The following is a 12,032-nucleotide window of genomic DNA, read 5'->3' as shown; positions in this document are numbered from 1 at the left end:
TTCCGACAGTTCAATCTCTAGGCTGAGTGCTCGCTCACGCTCTTCACCTCGCTCCCGTTTTTCTATCTCCCATTTTTGCTTACTATCCACCTTTGTGCTATAAGAACCACACGGACCTCTCTCAGGCTTGGTTTTACTACCAGCCCATCGTCGCGCGTTCTTCACGGGAGTGTTCGTGAGCTTGTATTCAATTTGCTTTCTGTCAACTCTGATGCCGAAGCACCGTAGTAAAGCTGCCTTAGCTACATTGTAATTATTGAACTCCTCCTCGGAAAGGTACCCTATTCTACCCATTAGGTCACACGGAAGAACACTCATTAAGGCGGTAGACCAAAAGTGTTCATCAAGCTCTAGTTCTCTGCAAACGTTCTCGTAAGAGGTTAGATAACTCTCTAAATCATCATCGTCTTCGACTGCATAGATCCTCGAATTTCCTTAAGAACATCTAAGGCACTGTATTGATCTTGTTGTCTCTTCCTGTTTTACTTTCAGGCTTTCCATCCACTTCTCTCTCTTTGTCTCGTTCTTTTCATTTCTTTTCTTTCCCTCATATCCCTTCTTTCCTTTTCTTCTTGTTTTCCCGTTCTCTTTCTCGCTCCTTCATTTCCTGTTTTTCTAAAATCTATACCGCGTTTTTAATCTCCTCCTCACTGGCTTTTTGCGAAATCAGCCTCACAATCGCTGTCCTGCCCATTTTTTCCTGTACTTCAATGCCTAGATACTTACTGACAGCCAAAAGTTCATCGCTTAGCATTGCCTTTCGCGCCAAGAATGCCGTTGTACTTTGGTCCTGCATTTCACACATAATTAGGTGATCCATACAACTCAAAACTCACAAACGGTAATCGACCTATTTCAAACGGAATCTAGCTTCTAATAAACTCACATAATTGAAGCCTTGGAAGTAAAAGCAAAGACCAAGCACTCACCACAGCACAGCACCACGTTGAGAAGTTCATCTCACCGCTGCCGATCTGTTGTTAAGGTCACCTGAGGAAGCTGCTGTTGGCATCCCACCGCTGCCAACCAGTTGCTGCGAATGCGGGACTACCCGGTCTTTTGTGGTAGCGTGGTGTAACCAGGTGGAGGAAACGAACGCTGACAAGAAGAGGATACGAAAAACAAACAGGTTTATGGTACTATTTGCACATAGTTACAGCAAAAAAAAAGTTAGGAGGTTCACAAACCACGAGCGTGGTGGTTGAACCGTTACATGGTTCAGAGCACCGTCCAGCACTCTGCGGCGTCGTTTTAAGCCCTGTCGGGGTCCTCCTCTTTGAGTGGAACACCAATCACACGCACAAAACAGGTGAGGGGGACGAGCATGCACGGTCCACGTGAACGTCTAATACTGAGTCATGATCACTGCACTGCAAGGTGGTGCCAGCAGGGCTCTTCCTCGTCGTGTGTGTGCCGCTAGTCGAGAGGTCCTAAACTCCTGACAGCATACATCAAAGTGTCCGCCGATCTGTTCGCTCAATTAGCCGGGTGATTTGCGGCGGACGCCACGTTTTCTTCCAAAGAAGATGCTGTCTTTGTGGTCCTCTCTCGAACGGTTTACGGCGTTGTGGCGACAGGACGTCTCATCCTGTGGCTAGCAGAGACAATGCCCGGTGGGCATGGGCAGCCGGGCGGTCGGCTACTTGATTGAGGATTAAAAGGAGCGCCGCTCCCCCTTCAGATCTGGCGCTGGTCACAACAGCTTCCTCCTCGCCAGATGAGTCGCCCAGGTCATCAGGCACCGCTGCTGCTCGAAGGGACGAAGAAAAAGTCCGCGTTTGAAAGTCAGGAACTCGCAGTTGCTTGCCGCATGGTCTGGGTAATTGCAGAAATCTTCGACAGCGTCTGGTAGGTTAGGCGCCCAGGAGCTGAGAGCCTCCCCAGTAGACCGGCTTATGCACAATGGCGTCTGCCCAGACGAATTGCCGGGCCAAACGTAACAAGTTACAGAATCGTTGCACAGTCTCAGTTTGTGAAAAAAGTGCGCTTTTCAGACACAGTAAAGTGACAACTGAAGCGTTTATTCGCGTTCATCTGTACCTCTGAGTACATTTAGTACGTAATTTGCCCGTTAAAAACGCGGGGCACGTTTCGACCAGCTAACCAGTCTGCGCGTTACTATCAGTAAAGTAAAAAGTTGGGCGAGTTGGTGCTGGTTCATGATGATAAGGGGCGCGAAAAAAAAACGACACACAACAGAGAAGAAGTACACGGGACGACGCGCTACTAGCAACTGGAATATTTTATTCAGGAAACACCATTTATACCGCAGTGACATCAAATTTAACCCAACGAATCGACCAAAAACTAAAACTACGTGCTCAGCATGCCTATAAGTAACGTTGCAGATAGGCTATCTCCCCTTCCTGCAGACTGATAGAGGGGTGGCTGATGCAATCAGGCCCCTCCCTCTGGATAAAGAGGGCTTCCATAATCTCCCTCTCCGCTGAGCCCCTGTGCCTGTAGATTACAGTTGTCTGCTCAAATACCGGCTTACAGTTACCCTGACCGCATCCTCTGCAATGCATCGCCAGATGCGTGAACGGCCTTCCTATTAAAGAGCTGCTGTGCTCTCGCAACCGCACGTTGAGGCATCTACCAGTTTGCCCTATGTATGCCTTGCCGCACGGCAGTGGTGTTCTATATACAACACCACGTGCGCAAGGAACGAACTGTCTTACGTGCTTAATGGCACATCCTCTTTTTTCACACTGCTTTGGCCTACCTGTCTTCTTACCAACCGCTGAGCAGATGCGGCCCACCTTGTTTTCTGCGGAGAACACGAGATCCACCCCATACCTCGAAGCCACTCTCTTAAGGCCGTGCGAAAGCCAGTGGATATACGGGATTTTTGACACACTTTTTCTTCCCTGCGGGACATTCGTGTCTAGGCCTGTCCCAGGCCGTTGCTTAATGGACTTTTTTATTTTTTCGCAAGCAGCAGCTAAGACACTATCAGGAAACGCCGCGTCTCTTAGTCTTTCTACCTGCGCGAAAAAACTTGTCTCCATAAGATGTGGGCATGATCTGTCCAACGCCGTTTTTAGGCACGTCATGGCAATGCCATTTTTTACTAGGCGAGAGTGCCCAGAGCTGTAATCAAGAAGCGGCTTCGCGGTCCTAGGGGAAAACATCCAACACACGTGTTTTTGTTGGAATGACAGCTGCAAATCCAGAAAACGCAGCATTCCATTCTTCGGCACTTCGCGCGTGAATGTCAAGCCCCGCCCCTTATTACCAAACACACTGAGCACTTCATCAACTCTTCTATCAAAGTTGTCTGAATTAATCAACAGCAAATAGTCGTCCACATATCTGTACACTTTTTGGACCAAACCATCAAGGCCAGTTACAAGATCGTTGTCAACTCTGGCTAAAAAAATGTTGCTCAGTACTGGAGCCACTTTGGATCCAATACAGATCCCTGATCTCTGCACAAAGTTCTTACCCTTCCAGCCGACGTACGTGTGTTTTATGTAAAAGAACAATAATTCTAAAAAACTTTGAACAGAGATGCCGCACTTGGTCACAAACTTCATTTCATCATTGTTGCCAATGCACTCTTTCACACTAGTCATCAGTTCATCATGAGGCAGTGAATAATATAAGTCTTCTATGTCGATGCTAAATCCCGAAGTGTTCTCATGGACATTTCCTTTAAGGAAATCCACTACCGTAGACGAGTTCGGAATGATGAACGGGTCCTCCACTTTCAGTGAGCTCAACTGCGACTGAAGATAGGTAGACACCGCAAGACACCAAGTGCCTCTCTCCGACACGATCGCACGGAAAGGAAAGTCTGGTTTGTGTGTTTTCACTGAAAAGAATGTCTCCATAGTTGAGCCTTTCATCTTTTTCACTTCACTGCACACTTTTTCCAAGTTTACCCGAAGTAGGAGCTCGCGCACTTTTTTTACTACCTCCTGCGGCTTCTCCGACACTTCGCGAAAGTTTTTACACACCGCCGCACCTGCTTTTTCACTGAACATACCTTCAGGCATAACTACAAAGGATCCTTCTTTGTCCGACAGAAGAACACGCAGGCGTTACTATCAGTTTGTTGCTATTGCTATCATTGCTTCCTCTTTTTTCGGCGAAGGTGTGACTTTTTTTTCTTGTGTACTCTCTCACCTAACACGTTTTTGAGTTTTGAGTTTCTCTCGTAATGATTTTGGAGATTTATTTCGCCGAAATTAATGACATCAAGTGTGGTTAAGGTTATGAGCAAAATTTATCATTATTGCGGAATTAGGTTCGTGCAGAATGATAGCCACAGTGCTGTCACACTCGTAACTACCAATTCAGATAGCCACCTTATAACTTAATATGTCTTTGCAGCTCATTACCTGTATGTGTACAAGACGTACGAGACCCGTCATCGCCTCATTGAGGCGAAGGCTGCTAAATATTACTTAAGCTACGTCGCTGACTGCCCCATCGAAAATGCTCATTTCTACTTCCCGGAGTTTGTGTTCAAGTCGTTGCTATCAGCAGTGCTTCCATGTGAAGTAAACATTGGTGTTTGTGACGTGGCGGCAGATCACCCCTACATTTCCCGCAAATCAGGGCACACAACGACACCTTCCCTGGCCACTGTAGATAAGAAAGAAGTACATATAACCCGAGCAAATAGACCATCCCAACATTTCCGAAATCATTGAGTGTGGATGTAAAATGTCGTTGTTCTTCTGAAACAGTGGACACCCTAAAGCTTTGCCTTTAGGAGTTGAACGCTATAGGGACATCCTGTCCTAGTGCGTACTTTAACACTTAGTGCATGAAATGTTTTCGAATTTGCTATAATCTTATCACGTGGCCTTAAGGGAATAGGTGCAGTAGTGTGTGTGTGCCTTTTGTAGGAGGGGTACTGGCTTTCAGCTGACACATTTATTATGACAATCACTTATTTTGACACCCGTTGGCAATGGACACTTCTTCCGCACAATATTACTTCCATACTTCATGTTGCATTGTGAAGCATGTATACTTGGCGCGTTTTTTTTTTGTGAAGCATGAAAGCTACTTTCACTGTATTTCTAAGCATAGAAGTTCTTTTCACTATTTCCGCAAGTGGAGGCATGGCCGTGTGGTAGGGCATCAGATCGCCATGGAAACCACTTGGGTTTGATCTCCTCTTGGACGGTTGGACCCAAACAACCCCGCTTTGGTCGCCACTCTGCTCCAGATCATTTTATTTCATTGGAATTTTTACCATTGTTTATTTCATTGAATTTTATCATTGTTTATTTCATTGACTTGTCAGTCACGCATAGGATAAATTTTCACTCACAAACGCCGACGCCGAAGTTTCTGCGAAACAAGCTCTTTAACGCTATTGCTTCATTACGTGAAATTTGCTTCTGAAGGTCATAATCATGTAAAGTTCTCTGTTAGATAAAGCTCAGTTTTGTAAAAATATTTTGATTACTCGCAGATGCATATGCATGTCTCGTGGTAAAGCTCAATGTGTTTAGTGATTCCGAAACATCGTTATCTTATTTCCAATACTTCGGCACTACTATGTTTCTATCCTGGGCTCTATGCCTAGTAGTAATCACGTTTGCAACACTTAACGTATTTTCCTACTGGGAGTACTCACTAGACGTCATCCGCAAGGTGTGCTAGCGTCATTCCAGGATGCCGTCATTTTGGCGGTCTACGTGGTTCACTGCACTCACGGTGGCTGCAGTGACACTGTTGAGCCATCTGCTTTTTTCGGTTGTTGGTGCACCTGTGGATAGCAATAGTCTTAAGTGCGTGAACCGGCGCGATAGCGTTACCCGCAGGAAGTGCGTCTGTGTGGCGGCATGAGCCCCCCTCTTGCTTCAAGACGCTGAACCTCAACGTGATGTTATCTGCGGCCGTGGTGGACTTCACCGGCATAAAGATGACTACGTTGTTCACCCGACAAGTTTTGTGTCACTTTATCAACTAAAAGCTTGCAAATGCATTAAGGGTCATAAATATTTTACAAGCGGATGGGTGCAGATGGCGGGTGTGAAGGTTTTCCCAAACAGCACGATTGTGTGATAGCCGGAAAGCTAAACAGACTTCCCTCGTCTACTTGTGATCGCGTTTTTGGTGCCGCATAAGCGTTGTGTCGACACTGTAAATATGAAAACGGGATGTCATGGCAGGAAAAGGATGACAGCAATTGTTGGAGTGTCTGTTTCTTCTCAACAACCGCTGCGTACTGTGCTCATGTGTAGCGGAGTGATCATAGCTGTTTAGTGCAGGCGTGAAAGTTCTGCCATACAGCGCCATCGCTGTTGTCGGAAAGGTAAGCTGACTTCCCGTTTATCTCTAATCAAATTTCTTTTGTTGTGCTAGCACCGGTGAATCTGGTAAACACAGCCAGGGGAAAGGAAGGCAATATGTCTCGCTGTTTAATGCGGTGAAACCACTTCCTTTCTCGCCGTGCTGTTACTTAATTCCGCGGTCTTCTGGCATGCCTCAGCACCTTCGGTATAAAAAAAGAACTCTACCGAAGCGAAATTGCAATCGCAAGGCTTCTATTTTGCGAGTGTGTTACGACCAAATACGGCGCAGTTCGCCGCTGTCACTGCTGGCTGGTGTGAAACCCCGCAGCGTACCACCTCTCCGAAAACGAAAATGAACTTGTTGAAAGACTTTCCACGTATTAAACACTCACCGCGCACAAGACGCTGCTGTGTTTGAACTAAGGAGAACAGCTTGCACAATAGAGACCTTCGACAATTTTCTTATAACACGCGGACAGTGAAGACAGAGCGTACACAGAACGTAGCCCACAACTGCACTCAGGAACTCGCGAGCAGCTAAACAATAAAAATAGATTCGCTGCCGCGCGATGCTATTCCAACCTCGCACATCAAGGTTGAGAGCATACCCACTATAGCGCCCGTTTCCTACTGTAAGCAACAAAAACAACAATTTTCACAGTAAGTCTGCCGTTCGGACGGGAGTCTGCCTATATATCCGAAACTACGATATGACAACCTTTTTCAGTCTCAATAACTTTCACAAGTTATGAAACCTTTCACTTATTGCCTTGAGCTATTTGCGTCACGCTATTGAGGAGTATTTACCAACGAATAATAATAATAATAATAATAATGATAATAATAATCGTCACCGTTTAACGTCTCGAAGCGATGACTAAGTTATGTGACACGCAGTAGTAGATGGCGTAGAAATTTTGACCTCCTGGGCTTCTTCATCTTGAACGTAAATCTAAGCACTCTGGGCCCTCTACAAATCGTGGTCGCCGTGGCCATGACTCGATGTCATGAATTGCGCGTCAGCGGTCGATTACCATTACCACTAGACCACCAGGCCAGGTCTCACTGTTGTATGACAGCTAACTAGATTCGCTGCCGCACGATGCTATGAGTGGGCACGGCGAAGCGGCTGGAAAGATGCCGCTAACGAAACGCTTCTTTTTCGTTGTACAGGCCGTGTTTTTCATGCTCGCCGGGCCATCGGAACCTTGCACTACCGGGAATGAAGTTGCGGCGATTACATCTGTCTCTGCTAACTACTGTCCAGTGCCTTCATCGAATTTGGACATACTGGATACGCCCCCTCTGGAACATTGCATGCCCGTGACGTCATCGTTGGATCGCCCTTTTAAAGACAGGCCACACAGTTGGACCTTCAGTGGGCACGGCGAAGCGGCTGGAAAGATGCCGCTAACGAAACGCTTCTTTTTCGTTGTACAGGCCGTGTTTTTCATGCTCGCCGGGCCATCGGAACCTTGCACTACCGGGAATGAAGTTGCGGCGATTACATCTGTCTCTGCTAACTACTGTCCAGTGCCTTCATCGAATTTGGACATACTGGATACGCCCCCTCTGGAACATTGCATGCCCGTGACGTCATCGTTGGATCGCCCTTTTAAAGACAGGCCACACAGTTGGACCTTCAGTGGGCACGGCGAAGCGGCTGGAAAGATGCCGCTAACGAAACGCTTCTTTTTCGTTGTACAGGTTAGTTTTTCTCTTTCAAATCATAGGTCTGGAGACGAAATTGTACTTCTTATTGTGCCGTGCCCACAGACATGTTTTATTATTGCATATGAATGTTATTTTGTTTGCAAGTTATTGCTGTGTGGAGATGTCGAGCAAAACCCTGGGCCAACTGTTGATGAAATGTTTCACGAGCTCTTGAAGGGACAATCTGATATCCGAGCAGAACTTGTAAGCCTTAGAGCACGTTTAGACTCAACAGAATCATTAATAAGCACCTTTGGAGTGCGTCTGAATAACTTAGAAGCAAATGTTAAGCAATTACAAACTCAGAAGGGCGTGAGCGAATCGATACAGGAGTCTGTAGATTCCATTCAGCAGTTAATTGATATTCATCAGTCCAAGCTGGTTGACCTTGAGAATCGCAGTCGCCGGAATAATCTTCTTGTATTTGGTATCAGCGCTGCTGGGAGTGAATCTGAAGCAGAGCTACGTGAAAAGGTAGTGAAGGGCATATTTCATGATCGATTAGGGGTGAAATGCACGACAATTGCGCGGATTCATAGATTAGGCAAGCCGGTATCAAGCAGACGTCCTGTTATACTTTTTTTCCAAGATTATACGGAAAAGCAAGCTGTGTTGCGTCAAGCACATAAGCTGAAGGGAACCAAAATTTATCTTCAAAACGACTACTGTTCTGACACACTCCGCAAAAGAAAACTGCTATGGGCAACTGCAAAAGCAGACAGAGAAAGCGGTAGCAAGGTTGCTCTTGTTCACGATAAGCTTCGTATTGATCACACCTTTTTCTGTTGGGATGACTCGCTTAATGCGCGTAGGAAAGTGTCACATGAGAGTGCCGTAGGGAATCCCAGCTAGCAATTAGGGGAGCACCAACTTCGTTTGCTTTGCTTCAATGCACGGAGTATAACAAATAAAATTGAAAAGTTGGAAAATATTTTGCTCACGCACGATCCTCATGTCTGTGTGATAACAGAGTCTTGGTTACATGAAGCCATTGGCGATAGCGAGATAGTTCCGCCGAACTACCAACTTTTTCGATGTGATCGTGGTCATCGGGGCGGTGGAGTGGCTGTCATTATCAAGTATGGCATTGATGTAACTATTGCTGAGCGTTTTCCAGTGAGAGAGAGTCTGCTTTTAAAACTTTCATTTGCTGATATGTCATTTTTTCTCTGTGCGGTTTATCGATGTCCTAATGCTGATGATTCTTTTATGAGCGGTTTGTACGATGAACTACTACGTCTACGAAGCAAAAATCTTATTTTAACGGGTGACTTCAATCTGCCAGCCATTAATTGGGATGATATAAATTATGGTACTTCTTCTTCGGCTGACACACTCTTAGACATAATGTTTTCTCTAGGCCTTGAGCAAATGGTAGGACACCCCACAAGGGGGAGTTCGATACTTGATCTGCTATTTACAACGGAACTCTTTACCGAAGCGACTATCACAGTTGAAACCGGTATTTCTGACCATAGATTAATATCATTTGTTTGGGACAGGCATGCACGTTGTAAATCAGTGAAAACGCCAGTGGAAAGTGTTGTAAGAGATTTCAATCGAGCGGATGATGTTGCAGTAATTGATTATTTAGAAACACATCTCCCCACATCTGTTAGTGATGTTGATAGAGCCTGGCAACGCTTCCGTGGTATTGTGGACTTCTGTACAAAGAACTTTGTACCGCTTAGGAGAATACGCAGGCGTTCACATAACCCATGGATAAACCGTGAGATTATACAGATCAAGAGAAAGATAAAAAGGTTACGAAAAAAACACAAGACTAGTACGCAACATTTTTCCGATCTTAAAGAAAAATTATTAGAGAGTGTTAGCAAGGCTAGGCATCAATTTTTTAACGACACACTACCTGAATTCATCAGGACAGATCCTGATAAATTTTGGCGCTATATTAAGCAAACTAAAGAAGGCGTTTCTGAAATACAAGTTGATGAGGTCACGATAACAGATCCGGCACTAATTGCTGATCATTTTAATAAATACTTTCAGAGCGTCTTTTCCGAACCACAGTATTATGAACTGCGAGACCCGATGCCCATAATCACGGATGATGTTCTGATAACTCGTGAAGGTGTTTTACAAATGTTACTTAAGGTTAATCCTAAGAAATCGTCAGGCCCTGACGGCATTGGTAATTCATTCCTACGACGCTATGCTGAACAAATCACTGACTTCCTTACTGCCCTTTTCAATGTATCATTCAAATATGGTCAGATACCAGACGATTGGCGTAAAGCTCGTGTTGTGCCGATCTTTAAAAAGGGTAACCGCTATTCTTTGACAAACTACCGTCCTGTTTCTATCACTAGTAGCTGCTGTAAAATGTTAGAGCATGTTGTTGCAAATTACATTAACACATTTTTATCAGAAAATAATATTTTGTCGCCTAATCAACATGGTTTCCGAAAAAATATGTCTACGGTAACACAGCTTGTGTCTACAGTGCATGAATTCGCACGGGTTCTAGATATATCTGGGCAGACTGATGTGTTCTTTTTAGATTTTAGCAAAGCGTTTGATAAGGTGCCTCATGGAAAACTTTTGTTTAAACTCGAAAATATTGGGCTACCTTCGGGTATCGTTAAATGGATTCATATGTACTTAAATAACAGAACTCAATTTGTTGAGGTCAGGGGTTGTTTTTCTTCTTCGCTAAATGTTTCTTCTGGTGTGCCACAAGGTAGTGTGTTAGGCCCCTTGTTATTCTTAATTTTTATTAATGATTTAGTTGATGTCGTACATAAGGACATATCCGTCAGATTATTCGCGGATGATTGTGTTGTTTTTAAAGAAATATGTTGTGTAAATGACCACATATTACTTCAACAGTCTCTTACAAGTATAGATGAGTGGTGTCAAAACTGGGGCATGGAACTTAATAGTGACAAAACAGTTCTCTTGAGAATAACAAGAAAACGAACTCCCAGCCTTTATACTTATTTTCTCCGCAATAACCCACTCAAAGACGTAGAAAAATACAAATATCTAGGAGTCACTTTGACAAAGTCACTTACGTGGTCAGACCACATTACAAGCATATGCACGGCTGCACTTAGGAAACTGTGGTTTCTTAAGAGGAAACTTAAATCCTCAACGAAGGAGACTAGATTATTGGCATATAACACCTGCATCCGATCAAAACTTGAATATGCCTCGGTTGTTTGGGACCCTCAATGTAAAAAAGATATTGCCTTGATTGAAAAAGTTCAACGGAAGGCTGTCAGATTTATATTTAGTAAATATAAAAGATATGATTCGCCAACACAACTTATGCAACTAAATGATATCCAAACACTGGAAATTCGCAGGAAAATTAATCGGTTAACGTTCCTACACAAAATTCTTTCCGGTAAAGTTACAACAAGTCTGCCCAACTGTGTGAAACCTCTATCTTCTAGAAAAACAAGACATAAGCATAAATATTCATTGGCGCCAGTTTTTGCCCGTACCACTGCTTTTAAAAATAGTTTTTTCCCTAGGACTATTGCTGACTGGAACTCTTTACCAATAAGTGCTTTTCAGTCCGAAGATATTGAAAACAGCTTGAAACTTTTTTTTGTTTAGTTCTGAATGATGTATCCATATGGTGTGTATTCGCAGTGCCCGAGTAATGTAGTTAGTTGACTTCTGCTGCGCATGAGTGTTCTGATCACTGTTTATGTGCCGTAACTCTGTTGTGCAAGTGCACTATAAGTTGTCTAATTAAGTGCTGTGACATTGTACTTTTTTTTTGTTGTTTTTGCCCCTCCTGCTTGGGCCTAAGTATAGGCCTGCAGAACCTGTAAATAAATAAATAAATAAATAAATAAACTATAATACGCGTGTGAACGGCGTGCCTTCGATGACCGCAATGCCATATGCTTGTCGACAACAGCTCTTTAGCGTACGACGATACCACCCCAATCTGTGATTCATAGAAGGTTTGTGTAATAATAATGAACAAGGCAAAATGCCCTACTGTTAGACATAATTGCTTTTGGGTAAGCATTCACCATGATGTCTACCATTAGCTAAAGCAGTCCATGCACGACTAATGGG

At 44.3% G+C, this 12,032-nt stretch overlaps 1 protein-coding gene across 1 annotated transcript in view; it reads left to right on the top strand.

The window, feature by feature from the left end:
• Positions 1-12,032, top strand: part of LOC142764773 (cytochrome P450 2C20-like) — a 115,918-nt gene that overhangs the window by 27,996 nt on the left and 75,890 nt on the right. The gene's annotated exons all lie outside the window — the stretch shown is intronic.

The sequence above is a fragment of the Rhipicephalus microplus genome, chromosome 6 (assembly GCF_043290135.1).
Source record: "Rhipicephalus microplus isolate Deutch F79 chromosome 6, USDA_Rmic, whole genome shotgun sequence".
In the NCBI taxonomy this organism is placed as follows: Eukaryota; Metazoa; Arthropoda; class Arachnida; order Ixodida; family Ixodidae; genus Rhipicephalus; species Rhipicephalus microplus.
Note: the sequence above shows the minus strand (reverse complement) of the source record. Positions and strands in the feature narration are given on the sequence as shown.